Genomic DNA, 14,264 nt, shown 5'->3' with positions numbered 1-14,264 from the left:
TAGGTTCATGAAGTTCATAATAAGTACAAGGAAAAATAAATCCATTATTCAAAGGGTGATTAGTTTTATCACCGACTTCTACAGGGCAGCTGTTTATTTTCAGTGTTCATTTTCTTGGATCAGTCAGGTAGACAGATGTTCTTTAAGGGCATTTCTGTTAATGTAGGTAACTTCTTTGAATTATAAATCTAGAACCAAATTTCTAAAAATTCAGCCTGGAGCTCATAACTCCATCATCAAAAAAATCTTTAGATCACAAATTCAAAAAATATCTACATGCCATAGGTATTTCAAACAAATACACAGCATATACACTATAAATCACCTAATACATCAATGCCTACATGAAATTTGAATGTAAAATGTCCAGCTCTGTGGGGTTTCTCAAATAAAAAAGAAATGTAGTATGCACTGTGTACTTTCCACAAGACCATCTTCAAGTGGAAATACCATATTTCTGTTTGTTTGACTCTATAAACTCCTATATCAATTTGCCATTGCAAAAATAGAAATGTGATGAGTGGATAACCCATAATTTATCAAATTTTTCAAAATTACACTGGATTTGTGCCCAAGTCCAAGGATCTAAGCAGTCTTAGAAAATGTAAAGGAAGGCAAAGGTGCTATGAGGGAGTGATTTGAGGAGCATTTCTGTGCAGCTTTATAAGCACAAATCATAGGAACCATATCTTACCCTGAAAAATATGAAGAATGGTATCAAAGGCCCCAATCCTTTCAATTTTAGCCACACAACTAGTCTTTAGTCAGGCATGTAGCCCCTATTTGGGTGAATTAGGACTAATGGCTTGAGGCCACAGGATTATGCTATAAATGTTTAATCATCATAGAATTGCAGCTTGAAATCCTGATGGAAAAACTACTTATTCTCAGCTGCCATAGTGTGTGGTGATATCTTTACCAGTCATTGAAATGTTTTTTCCTATTGTAAATGTGTTTATCTATAGCATGTTACATAGTTGCTCTATTAAATAGAATCTTACTCAGTGAATGTCAGAATTCATATTTAAATGGTCAAATGGTTAGTGGCTGTCAGCAACAGCCTGGAGACTGTGGGCCAAATTCCACTCTGTTACACTGATTGAAACGCAGAGTAACTCCGGTGACTTCAGAGAGAGTTCTGAGAAGGCAGAATTTGGATGCTCAAATGAAGTTACACCAAGTATACTCTGTGAACAGATCTTGGCTCCATATATTAACTTGTTAATTGGTCAAATTATGTCCTTGAATGCCCATACTTGGAGTGCTTGTTGACTTGCTTACATTCAGGGGATAGACTTTGGTGCTCGTGCCAGAGGGAGGGAACAAGTTTTCTTCCCACTCTCCATTTTGCACACCCAGGGAAGGGGCTAGCTGAAATTGCAGTGCTTGTGCTTGATGGAGTGCAGTGACTCATCTTACCTGTCTAAACATGGATGCCATCCAGCACAGAGGCTGTGGAGCCATTCACTTCTAAGAGTGTATATCTTGAAAAGCTATAGAGTTTCTATGGGCTGAACGCAGCCCCTTGACTGAGTAGCAAACTGTCTTTACTGGGTATCGGTATTGGGTGGGGCATTCTGTGGAGACTACTGCAACTCAATAACCAAAATAATCTCTGTGGAGAGAGGACAGGTGCAGTCATGCCTTTGTAGAAAAATGTGTGTATCCTTATTCCTGCATCACCCGTACATTCAGCCCCTTGGCACTGAGGTGCTGGGAGCTCATGTGGAGTGAGCAACATGTAGTACAGGAATTGACCCATCTCCCAGGCAGGGCACTCTTCAATCCCACTCCACCATTTGCAGCTGGAAGCCGCATCAGTTGTGAAGTTAAAGGCTGGATTTGCTTCTCTTTTATAAAACATTTTAGAGTGTAATTTTGGACTTTTCTGACCTATAGTAGTGCCCTTTGAGAACAAGAACTTAACCACAATGATAACTGGGCCTCCCTCTTAATTTTGGGGGTTTTACCTGTTACGTCCCTAGGAATGCAAAAGGTTCTGCCTTCAGGCAAGAGAAGAAAAAAAACACCTGGAGTTCATGGACTCAGCAGTAGCAGGGTCACACAGAAGTGCAGGGCTGGTTTTACACCTTACGTGCCCCTATGCTTAGCATCTTCAGCACCCCTGCCTACAGCTGACCTTTGTGTTTTTCACGTGAGGGGAGGGGGGGCACAACAGGAGAGAGGGGGGCTGGCCAGGTTAGTTCCCCATGGGAAGGTTGGGGGGCAGCTGGGATGACCAGCTCAGCCAGCTCCGGGAAGGGGGGGAATATGTTCACCTGGGCTCAGTCTTCAGGCCTGGCTAGGGGGCAAGACATTAGGGGGAAGAGGAGGAGCAGGGTGGTAGGGCCCCAGGAGGAGGAGCAGCAGCAGGGGGCAGGGCCAGAGTTACAGTGCTCATGCAGGCCCCCTGGCCATGCAGTAATCCACCGCTATTTAGGCACCCCTAGAGTGCCGATACCAATAGGCATGTGCCTACTGTGCCTAATTGGAAATCCGGCCTTGCAGAGATGTAGAAGGCCTCTGATCACTGCTAAAGAGTATGAATAGGGGTCTATGCTATCAGAGTGGGAGTTATTACCTTAGGGATCTCAGGTTACAGGAACTTGCTGTTTTATATTTGAAGACAAATATTTACAGAATAAATAAAACACATACACAAGGGCCTATTAAGGGTTTAATTTAGTACTTAATTTTTTTTTAACTAAATCAAAGCTAAAATGTGGTTAGTTACAGTGGTTTTATTCTCATTCTAAGTAGCTCACAGTAAATTGAAGGCCCCTTGGGGCAGGGACTGAGCCTGCTCTGTTTGAAGGAGCACTGAGCAGATTGTTGTCACTCAAATAATAATAGATAAAGCTGGATAAACAGTGGATAACACCTGTTTGTTCCTTTTGGAATTATTACTTTTCAGATGCAGGTATGAGTAGAGGTGGCCTGTGATTCTGATTCTTTGTTTCTATACCCCTTTAATTAGTTAAGTGACAAGAATATATTTAAACAATCATAGGCCTTTACAGGCAGGCCTAAATATCTATATTTTAACATTGAGCACTGCTGAAAATTGGACCTTTTCATGTTTTATCAAATAGTGTGGCAGAGACCAGGCTTCCATGGCTGCTAGAATCAACTGGAATGTATTTTGAAGGATATAAAAACCACTCCTAGTGGATTTTTGTGTGAACTGTAAGCATAAAAAAGGGACAATTTACAAATTTGCCAGGGCACCAGTTCAATTTTAAAGCTGAAATCTAACAAACTTAGTTAATATATAATAGAATCCAATATGATAACCCCTCTTTATTGAGTCCAAGTAGTGTTAGCATACTAATTTAACGGTGGGTTCTCTTCAGGTCAACTTGAAGAGTATATCCGAAATCAGGACACTTGTTTGTTCTTAACCAACAATAATCAACTGTTCTCTACTCAAGTGTAGACACAACCACATGTGTGTAGTACACACTCAATATAGACTTGCAAGCAATTATCACACACTAAAGTTGAGGCTCAGTAGTTATACCAAAGAACAGTGCAAATTACCGAGATTTCTTAATACATTTACTTATGATCAACAGTTCTGAATTCTTTATTGCCTAACACGTTTGTCATGCTTCCAAGAGTGCACTTGTCTTTAAGGAACTTTGAAGACTATGGTTTCTTCTTTTTGACTAGATTGGTCCCAAAGGGAAAAGCTTAAAATATTAAAAGCAATTGCTTAAAATTCTTTTCAATATCTTTTAGGTTAATTTGCTTGGACTTCTAAAGGAGTTAAAATCTAAAATGTGGTTACTTGAGGTCTCGCTAGATAGTGTGGATTCAACAAGATAGCCTACAGTTATTTCTATTAAAGAATTGAAGGGAAAATACCATATTTGAAATGAAATCTCACCATGTATCCTCATCTCTGGGGTGGGAGAAGAGTCCTTTCCACACAGCTGATCTAGGTGTCGGTCGCACTTGGGATTCTGCAGCTTCTTCTGTTGGGTTCAGTCAAGTCTCATGAGCACTTAGTGACTTCAGTTTATATACCCTAATTTTAGGGCTCATAAAAGTGGGTCACCCTCTTATTCCTATTGGACCCATGCAAGTGAGTGCTTAGGCTTTAGTTTTGTTTCCTTGCAGCTTCCATTGGTATCCAGTAGATGGTGATGGTATGTAACAAATTACTTCAATCTTTTTCTTATCGGAGGCATTTTGAGTTTGATTTATTTCAAAGATGGTATTTCTTTATTAGCCCCAACTATCAACTGGGATTTCCTTCCCTCTCCCCCCCTTAATCAATTTCTCTTAATATACTGGTGTTATACCCTGGTTATCTCTTTTAACGTTTATCCTTGCTATTGCCAGAACATTTCTATTATTTCTAGAGTTCAACAATTCGTTACAATGAAAACGAGCAAAACTCTTATCTTCTAAATCTGGAGGACAACAATAATACATTCTTTCATTATACATAAGCATTTCACATTATTTAGGACTTACAATGTAACTCTAAGTTTGGAAACTTGTCTCTCTCCCCAACAGAGGTTTTTTCCCCCAATAAAAGATATTACCTCACCCATCTCTAATAGAAGAGACATTTTCCATATATAGAAGGATATGGAACTGACTCACAAGGTAAATGCACAGATTCTAATTTGGGGTGAAAAAGACCTATATTTGATTGACAAAGAATACAATATATAGTTCATAATTTGGGGTGAAAACATGTGGCTTCTGGTTTGGATTTCTTGGGGGTAACAGTTTGCCCAATTTGACCTTCAATCTTACAGCCACATTTCAAGTTCGTTTAGCTTGCACCTTCCACACCCATCTCTTTTCTTGATCCACTCAGTATGCAATGGACAATTTGCATAGGAAAGCAAGGTGTGACACGCTTCGTAACTTGAAGTCTTTTTTAGATAGGTTGGAAGGGAGAAAAAGGATTTATCCATATGCATATTACAAGAGATTCTTACCTAGTTGATTAGCAGTACTAGTACTCAGCCATTTAAATTTCTATTCTTGGGGGTGGGAAGGCCCAACTGTGGCTGACTGTGGGTCCTTAGACAAAGTATCATGTGAGTGAACTGTTTTCTTATTGTCTTTATAGGTAGATGCTATTTTGGGATAAACAGAGGGGAACAGTTTTTCTCATAGAAGGAATCCTTAGTTATTAATCATTCGAGGCATATTCCTGATAGACTTAATAAATTCCAATTAATATCAGATTTATATGACTAGCGCACTGCTAGAGGGGAAGGTGAAAAAACAGTTGACAATCCCAGACAGTAGTATGGAGTTGGAAAAAGGGGCTGGACAGGAGACCTGTGAGAAATCCACTTAGTGTGAAACAGACAGAGAAGAATGAGAAATCCTACGGCAGAAAGAGGTAAGGCGTAGAATCGAGAGAGATGATCTCAGCTGGAGTGAAAGAGGGTGCCTGAGTCTTGGATAATCAGACCAGGTGTACAGAAGTGTACTGAAGAGAGTACATTACCGGAGCCTGAGAGGAGAGGAAACCTACAGAAAACAGTCAGACTCCTAGGGCAGAAAAAATGCTTTTAGAGGGTATAATTGCTTTGTTAGTGTTTACTTTGCTGTCTCTGAAGAGCTTTTCTTGCTTGGAAAAAAGCATGATTCAAAGCTTTCATTTCTGTCAGGAAGCAATGCATATTTAGGCTTGTCAAAATGACACCTTCCACTCTAGAGAATGTAATCTGGACCTTTCTAAATAGTCTCACTTGACATCCATGCCTGATAAAGACAAAGAGACCATCTCTAATCGCTTAAGTCTTTTACTAATGGGTTCGTTATTAATATGAAAGCAACATTATAGTTAATTTCAAAGATAAGCATAAAAAAGGAAGGGTCCAACAAGTCTTGTTTTTCTTTGAGTTTTTTCAACAAATCTATTTTAAAAAACGTCCAGCAACTGCTAAATGGAAATTAGAACTTGGCTGATAGGAACTATAAACTCAGCCTAAGAATGAATATTTAAAAAAATTCTATTGTAGTGAGATTATCCAGTGAGATTAATTTTTAGTGATAAGGTAAAACAGCTGGGACTTTTAATCCAAATCAAAAGCTTATCACATAATTACTACCGAGACGCAGCAGGGAGTCATCCATCTCACTATCTTGATATTGGTGATCCAGAGTTCTCGATACCAACTGTATTTGCATTAACAATTAGCACTGGAATAATCCAGACTCCGTAGGTCAAGGATTTAAAGATTCATTTCTGCTCCGAGTGAAGTCAATAGCAAAACTTCTCATGATTTCAGTGAGAGCAGGACTGGGTCCTAAAGGGTGGGATTTTCAAGAACCTAAGTGACTTAGATCATAATTTCCATTGACATTCGGTGGAACTTGTATCCTATAATCATAGCAATGTAGAGCTGGAAGGGACCTCAAGAGGTCCTCTCGTCCATTCCCTTGCATTATAGTCAGATCATCCCTGGTAGGTTTGTCTAACCTGTTCTCAAAAGCTTCCAGTGATGATGGATTCCACAACCTCCCATGATAACCAGTGCTTAACTATCCTCATAGTTTTTCCTAATATGTAATCTAAATCTCCTTTGCTACAAACTAAGCCCATTCTTTCTTGTCCAGCCCAGAGTGGACATAGGGAACAATTGATCACTGTCCTCTTTAAAGCAGCCTTTTACATATTTCTCTAAACATGCCCAGTTCTTTCAACCTTTTCAAAGGTTAAATTTTCTATGCCTTTTATTGTTGTCGTTGTTGTTGCTCTCCTGTGGACAAATTGGAGATTGTCCAAATTTTTCTTAAAGTGTGGTGTCCAGAACTAGACACAATACTTCAGCTGAGGTCTTACCAGTGCCAAGAAGAGTGGAACAATTACCTCCTTCCATACAATACTTCTGTTAATATCTCTCAGAATATTTGCCTTTTTTCCAGCAGCATCACACTGTTGACTCCTGTTCAGTTTGTGATCCACTATATCCCCCAAATGTTGTTCTGCGGTATGGATGCCTTAGACAGTTATTGCCTGTTTTATACTTCTGATTTTTTTCATTCCTAAGTGCAATGCTTTGCACTTGTCTTTCAGTTTCATCTTATTGATTTCATACCAATAATTTATTGAGATCTAATCCTGTCCTCCATAGTATTAGCCACACCTCTCATCTTGGAATAATCTGCAGATTTGATAAGTGTCATTTAGGAGTTTTTTAAAATCCTACCATGGAAACTTTTGTGTGTCAAATCCTGACTCCACTGAAGACCATGGCAGAACTCCCATTGACCCACAGTTACACCCCGCCAGTTTGCCCCCTGAGGGCATGGCTCTGCCTCTGTTTCCTTCCTGGTCTTCTGCTGCTCCATTCAGGCTTCAACACCACCTGGGTTGAGGTGACTTAGATCTCCAGCTAGGTCACTTCACTTCTAGCCTTCCCAAGGCACTCAAAATCAACACCAAAAAACCTAAACGATTCCTTTCTCTCAAGGAGGGCTTGATGTGCAGCACTTTTCCCTGGTTCCTGGCCCCAGCCAGCCTTCTTTCCTACACTAAGGTCTCAAGGTCTGCTCTCTCTCCCAGCCAGGCAGCAGCTGACTGGGCTCTCCCTTTTTAGCCCTCCCTCAAAGCCTGACACCTGCTTCAGCTGTTGCAGGATGGGGCTGACTGGGTCCCCAGCAGCCCATTTATTCTTTTCTGACTAGTGTGGGGTTTGTACACCGCGTCGAACAACCCCACCCCAATTAATTGGCACGCTAACGCTGTACAGCGCCTCATAGTTTTCCAATCAGTTTGAAGGCATATTTATTTCATTTTGAAAATTGTTTTACTTTTTTTTTTTATTTAGATATATGCTTGTTGTATGCTATGGGCCAAACTCTGTCCCCATATACCTTGTGGAGTAACTATTGAGGACGTCTTTGGATGAGATAAGAGTTGGTGTTGGTCATTATATTTAGATATATTTTTCATTCTTTGGGATATAGTCTCCCTTCATTTGTATGCATATAATCTATCAGAATCATGCCAGCGTATCAAGGGAGACTAGAATCCCTATATTTAGCCTACTGTAATTCAGCTAAAAGTTTTTAATTAACAGTATATGCTGGACCAAGTCTGATAAACAGCCAGGATAATTTATTTTTAAACACCTGAAATGATTGTGAACTCTGATGCAAGTGCACTAGAATGGTAGGATCATGATGATGGTGACAACGACAACTAAGAATGAGGCTAATGGCGTGGTATTTGTTCAAACTGAAAAGTACTGCACATACATTACCCTACAAAAAGGCTGTATAAAACACAGCAATACTATGATTTTTCAAAAATATCTTTTAAAATATTTTAATTCATACTGAAAGTGATTTCTGAGCAGATGGAGAGTCTGTAAATTGAGTTCATGACAAGACTCAGAGGTTTCATTTAATTAAAAAAATGAAAGGTGAATAATGTATGTAGCTGAACTTTTAATTTTTAGGTGAGCTGTTTTAAATTTACTGTCTGAACATATTAGGAAAGGAACGAGACCATCTGAATGTCTGGTACCTTCCTCCATAAAGGTAGGTTGATGATTTCAGAATAATCTTGATTTACCTGCCGACTTGACTTGACTAACTAGTCAATTAGTTAACACTATAACCCTGAGGGTGCAACACAGGCCACAGGCACCCTGAGGACGTGCTGTGAGATCGCATAGTTCTTGAGTTTAAAGGAACAGGAAGCTGTATGATGTAAACTGTGAAATTTTTACTGAGGGTATGTTTACACTGCAGAGTGAAGTCTATTTTAATTTCAGTCGATTTTCACCTGCTGAACTTACAAAGTCGGAGGTGCATGATCAATTACCCACAGTGCCTTCTGGGAAGGTTGTCATCTTCCCATGGTGCAATATGCTCTCTCTGCCCTCCCCTCTTGTCTAAAACAAATGGACAAACATTTTTTTAACACCTTTTCCTCAAACCCGTCTCTGCCGTGCGCATGCCATTGCCATGGAACCCGCTCAGCTGTATATTATCATTGTGAGCATCACAAACACCTCATGACAGAGAGATAGGAACCGCAGCGCTGAAAAATGCGATGTTACTGAAGCCACCCTGCTACAAGCCATGGAGTGAAACAATTCCCGTTTGCTGCAGGCTGTCACGCAACATCTTCAGTCGGTGGAGCGTCGCTTCTGGTCCCGTGAAACAAGCGGTGACTGGTGGGATCGCATCGTTATGAAGGTGTGGGATGATGAGCAGTGGCTGCAGAACTTTCATATGCGAAAGGCCACTTTCACTGAACTTGCGCAGAGCTGTCCCCAGCCCTGAAGCGCATGAATACTCGCTTGAAACCTGCTGTGACAGTGAAGTGAGTGGCCATCGCTCTGTGGAAGTTAGCAACCCCCAGACTGCTACCAGTCAGTTGGGAATCAATTCTGAATGGGTAAATCCACCTTGGGAGCTGCTGCGGTGCAAGTGTGCAGGGCCATCAATAGACTTCTGGTAAGAAGGGTAGTGACTTTGGGAAATATGTAGGACATAGTAGACGGGTTTGCTGCAATGAGGTTCCCAAACTGTGGCAGGGAAACTGGTGAGACACACATCCCTATATTAGCACCAGACCATCTTGCCACAGAGTACATAAACTGAAAGGGATACTTCTCAGTGGTGGTGCAGGCTCCTGTGGATCACAGGGGATGTTTCACCAACATCAGTGTGGGGTGGTCTGGAAAGGTGCATGATGTGCACATCTTTAGGAACTCAGGTCTGTTCAAAAAGATGTAGGTGGGCACTTTCTTCCCTGACCAAAAAATAAATATTGGTGATGTTGAAATGCCAATAATGATCCTGGGGGATCCTGTCTACCCCTTTGTCCCCTGGCTAATGAAGCCCTACATCGGGCACCTGGACAGCGAGAAGGAGCATTTCAATAATAGGCTCAGCAATTGCAGAATGGTGATGGAATGTGCATTTGGCCACTTAAAGTCACCATGAGCAGTTCAGCTACAAATCTCTCTTCACACTGACCAAACAGGAAATGGGAATTCAAAATTTCCCAGGGCTTTCCTGTCCACGTGGCCACGATGCAGCAGAGTGTGAATGTCCAGAGCGGTCACAACAGAGCATTATGGGATACTTTCCAGAGGCCAATGACATCGATTTACATTGTGCTCAGCCTACACTGACACTCATTCGACCCACACAATTCAACTTCAACCACATGTGGAGATGGTTTTATTAAGTCGAATTTTACCAAGGTTTAGGTCAGTGGAACTAACATGCCAGTGGAGACACATACTTTATGCGGTCGACGTAAGCCGCATTCCGTTGACCTACATTGTCAATGTAGACTAGGCCTGAGAAATAGTTAGGTGAAGTCAATGCTATACCCTGACCATGGATGACATTGCCTAGTGTGCCTTGTTTCCATTAGAATAGCTTAGTTGTGTTACTTAGATCATGGTAGAAACACAACTTTTTGAGTAGTGAAGACAAAGCTGTAGAGGTGTTGTTCCCTCCATCCGCTCCCCCTGTCCTGGGCCATCCTGACCTATTTCTGAAGGAAGTCTGCTCAAAGTCTCTCCTCAGCCCCCACAGTCATATAAAGCTCAGTATTATGAGAGCAGGATTTTTACCTAAGATTCCTCTGATGTTGCATGATTGCTCTGTAACTTCCCAGTGTGTTCAGTAGTCTGTTCATTTCATGTGTGATCAGAAACATTGCTCATTGTTCAGTCTGCTTGTGTGTTGTATTCTGCCACCCTGTGTCTGTGTCATCTGTTTAGATTGTATGCTCTTCAGAGCAGGGACTGCCTAATAATCTACGTTTGCACAGGGCCTTGCACAATGGCTCCATTCTTGGATGGTCCTTAGGCACTTTAGTAATTAATGTAATTAATAATAAACTGCTTATTCTGGCATAGGTGAAAAAGAACGCATAAATCTAAGCAGACAACCTTTAAAAAAAATAAACTCATGCAATTTGTATTGAGATTAATCTTTCTGGGGAGAATTCTCTGCATTCCTGTTTAGGAGATCTGAGAATATGTCCAGTGATAACGAACCAAAATCCCAAATCCAAATCAATTCAAATGCCCAGAGCAGATTTGAATCTTGATCCCACCCCATCAATTTTGGTTCTAGGTTGTAACAAAAACCAGTAGCAGCATAGATAGTTTCCATCCTACTTTCAGAGGAAGGTGAAATCTCATCACAACTTCTGTCCTGGGATTTCCATGACAGCAGGAATAAACTTTGGAGAAACAGCCTCCAACTCCTACCCTAGCTCAAATTTATTCTTTAATTGTAAGTATTTTGTCATTTTTCTTTTTTACTGTTTTTTAGGTCTGAAAATTAAGGGTGAGCAGTTCTGTTAGTATTTGATATTCAGATGAATAAATTAGTTGTGATTGTCCGATAAGTCATGTGATATTTTTTGTTTCCCCAAATTTATAAAATCATAAACACTTCAGCTACCAATACTTACATATTTTAATCTGTTTTTGAAAATTAACATACTCTCTTTCAAACATACAATGACACAAACACGCAATGTATGAGGTGATACCATTTTTGCTATTCTAATTCAATTCTAAGTTTACATCCTAGTAAGGGAGGTTTATGAGAAATGTAATCTGATAGTAATTCATAGTTGGGTGAGGTATCACTGGATCAAACACTGTTAGCAAGAAAGCTTGATCACTGTATAATTAGTGCCAGTGGACATGTATAACAACTATGGAAGAACCCAGTTAAGCATGCTGGCTGCAGGTGCAACCCAATGTCAGAAAATAAAATTCTTTCCTATATAGAGATTGATTTTCCCTAGATCAGATGGAGTATGGTCTTTGGAGTACCCATTCCCATGTCTGAAACCACAACCATACTGATATGATAGCTATCTTCTATGACAATTGTCTTTCAAGGTCAATGGATACCACCTCCTTGCATCGTACGCCTTACCCTTATGGTTTTCAATCATGGCCTGACTATCATGGACTCCTCAGATTTGGTATCCTGCTCATTATAGCAAGTTGTTATCCCAGATCTAGAGGTAAATCTCCACCAGTGTAACTTCGAAAGGTGGTGCATTCACCTCAGATGGAAGAGGTTGTATCAGAAGATCAAAAGTTGCAGAGTGATGGGCATGATGACATTTTGTTCAGCAGGGGAATCTTTAGCCGTTTCTTCACCTTCACCAGATGAAACAGTTCTCCCTTCAATCTCATATATGGTAGATGATTTTAAGGCATTTCAGGAGCTCCTTAAGAGAATGACTGAAACCATAGGAAATCACTAGAAATGATTCAGGAAAAGTTGACTAAACTGTTTGACATTTTACATCCTGTGATGCAGGAGCATTCAGCAATGCTGATTAATGAGGGTATTTTAGATCCAGACAAAGATCTTCAGCAAACCCCCTGCTTCCATTTCTTCAATGTCCAAATGAACAGATCAGATACCAAGTCCCATCAAAATGATTTGAGTATTTTTATTCATCCCACTCTAGGGTCAGTAGTTGTGATGGATACAAATGAAAAATCAATGCAATCTGCTTCATCAAAGTACACCTCAAAGAACAAGGAACAAAAGAAACTAGATTTTTTTTGTGGTGAGGAAAAATATTCAACTAGTTTACAAGTCAGGATAGCCAACTATTGGGCTTTGCTAGCTAAGTGTGACTATCTTACAATGGGACAGTTTCCCAGTTCTTGGATAAACTTCTGGGGAATCTAAAGAAGAGTTCCAATCTTTGTGTGCTGAGGGGAAATTAATTGCCAAAATAACTTTTGCAGGCAGCTCTAGGTACTGATATAGCTATAAGAACAAGGACTACTTGCCACAATGAGGAGAGACTCTTCATTGGTTTTGTCTAGTATCCCAAAAGTAGTACAGATGTCAATAGAGGACTTACCTCTTAAAAGATATAATTTGTAGGTCCAACACTACTGAGGCATTGTATGCACTGAAGGATTCAGTATCAATCCTTCACTTTTTATGGTAATATACACCATCATATAGGAGGAAATCATTACAACCTCAAGCAATTGAGACAAAGACCATCCTCCTCTTATTTTTTTACCATCAAAAACCCACTGACTGCTTCAAGAAGAAATCACACCACTGAAAAGGAAGGGTGCTACTGCTTTAACCATCATATTGCAGTCTGGACCCAGCTAGAGGCAGCAAATGTGATGCCCTGGGTGAGAGTTCTGAATTAATCAAGAGGATCTCTACAGTGCCTTTCCCTCCTTTTGGTATCCACCTTTTTGTTTTTCAAGGCTGCTTGAGCTAGAATACGACTGGCCAGTGGGTCCTAGAAGTTATTCAAGAAGGATATTCAATTCCAAGGTTTGCCTCGTCTCTATACTTAACCCTGTCCCTCTTCTGTGACTATTCTCACAATAATCTGCTACATCAAGAGGTATATTTTCTGTTTCACCTGGCTGTATTAGAGATAGTGCCACTTGAGTTCAGAAGGAAAAGGTTCTATCTTCTATACTTCCTAATACCAAAGAAAGAAGATTGGAAGTGCTTGGAACTATACTACATGTAGTTTGATTTTTGGTTTTTTGTCTGCTATACTAAGTCCCAAGAACATGACAGCAGTTATCTATGCTTTCAGCTGGAACAGATAGTGTCATTCCAAGAAAGAGATGGCTGTGTCACAGTTATAGGTTTGAGTAGCGTATTGCCAAGTTGGAAGCATTTTATAGACAAATAAATGGGTGGATAGTGAGGACATCATATAGAAGTTTAAGAAAAGTGCAGTACCTACTTGAGGGTGGACAAAGCATTTTGTCTTTATCACCATCTATCACTTATTTTTGATTTATTTAAATTAAATACACCTGCCATCACTTATAATCACATAGATTACATCATGAGCATCTGATTAGCCTGCACCCCTTCACAATAGCTGGCAGTCCTCAAATGATGGACAATAAAAGCATTACCCACCCAAACTATAACTATTAAAAGAGTGCTTTTATAAATGTATTGTCATCTAGCAGTTTAAACGCCACCTTTGATATGAGCCTTGGTATACATGCACTTCACTAAATAGCACCACACACACAATGACAAGCAGTTGCTTAACATAGAATGTTTTTTTGGATACCAATGCCCTAACGTGTCTGAGACTGGCAGTACAAAAATGTGGTTTTTAATCCCAAATCAGCTGCTTATGCAATGTATATATCTATTATGCAATAACAACAAACATGATAGGAAATAAACATTTTTCCCCTCAACATCGTGAACTGCAAGGAATTGAAAAGTTTAGTTCTACAAGCCAGATTCTTTGAAGTCAGTGGAAT

This window comes from Emydura macquarii, unplaced genomic scaffold, assembly GCF_026122565.2.
Source record: "Emydura macquarii macquarii isolate MOO-44397 ecotype Brisbane River unplaced genomic scaffold, CSIRO-AGI_Emac_v2 contig_1253, whole genome shotgun sequence".
Taxonomy (NCBI): domain Eukaryota; kingdom Metazoa; phylum Chordata; order Testudines; family Chelidae; genus Emydura; species Emydura macquarii.
This window is presented reverse-complemented; position numbering follows the sequence as displayed.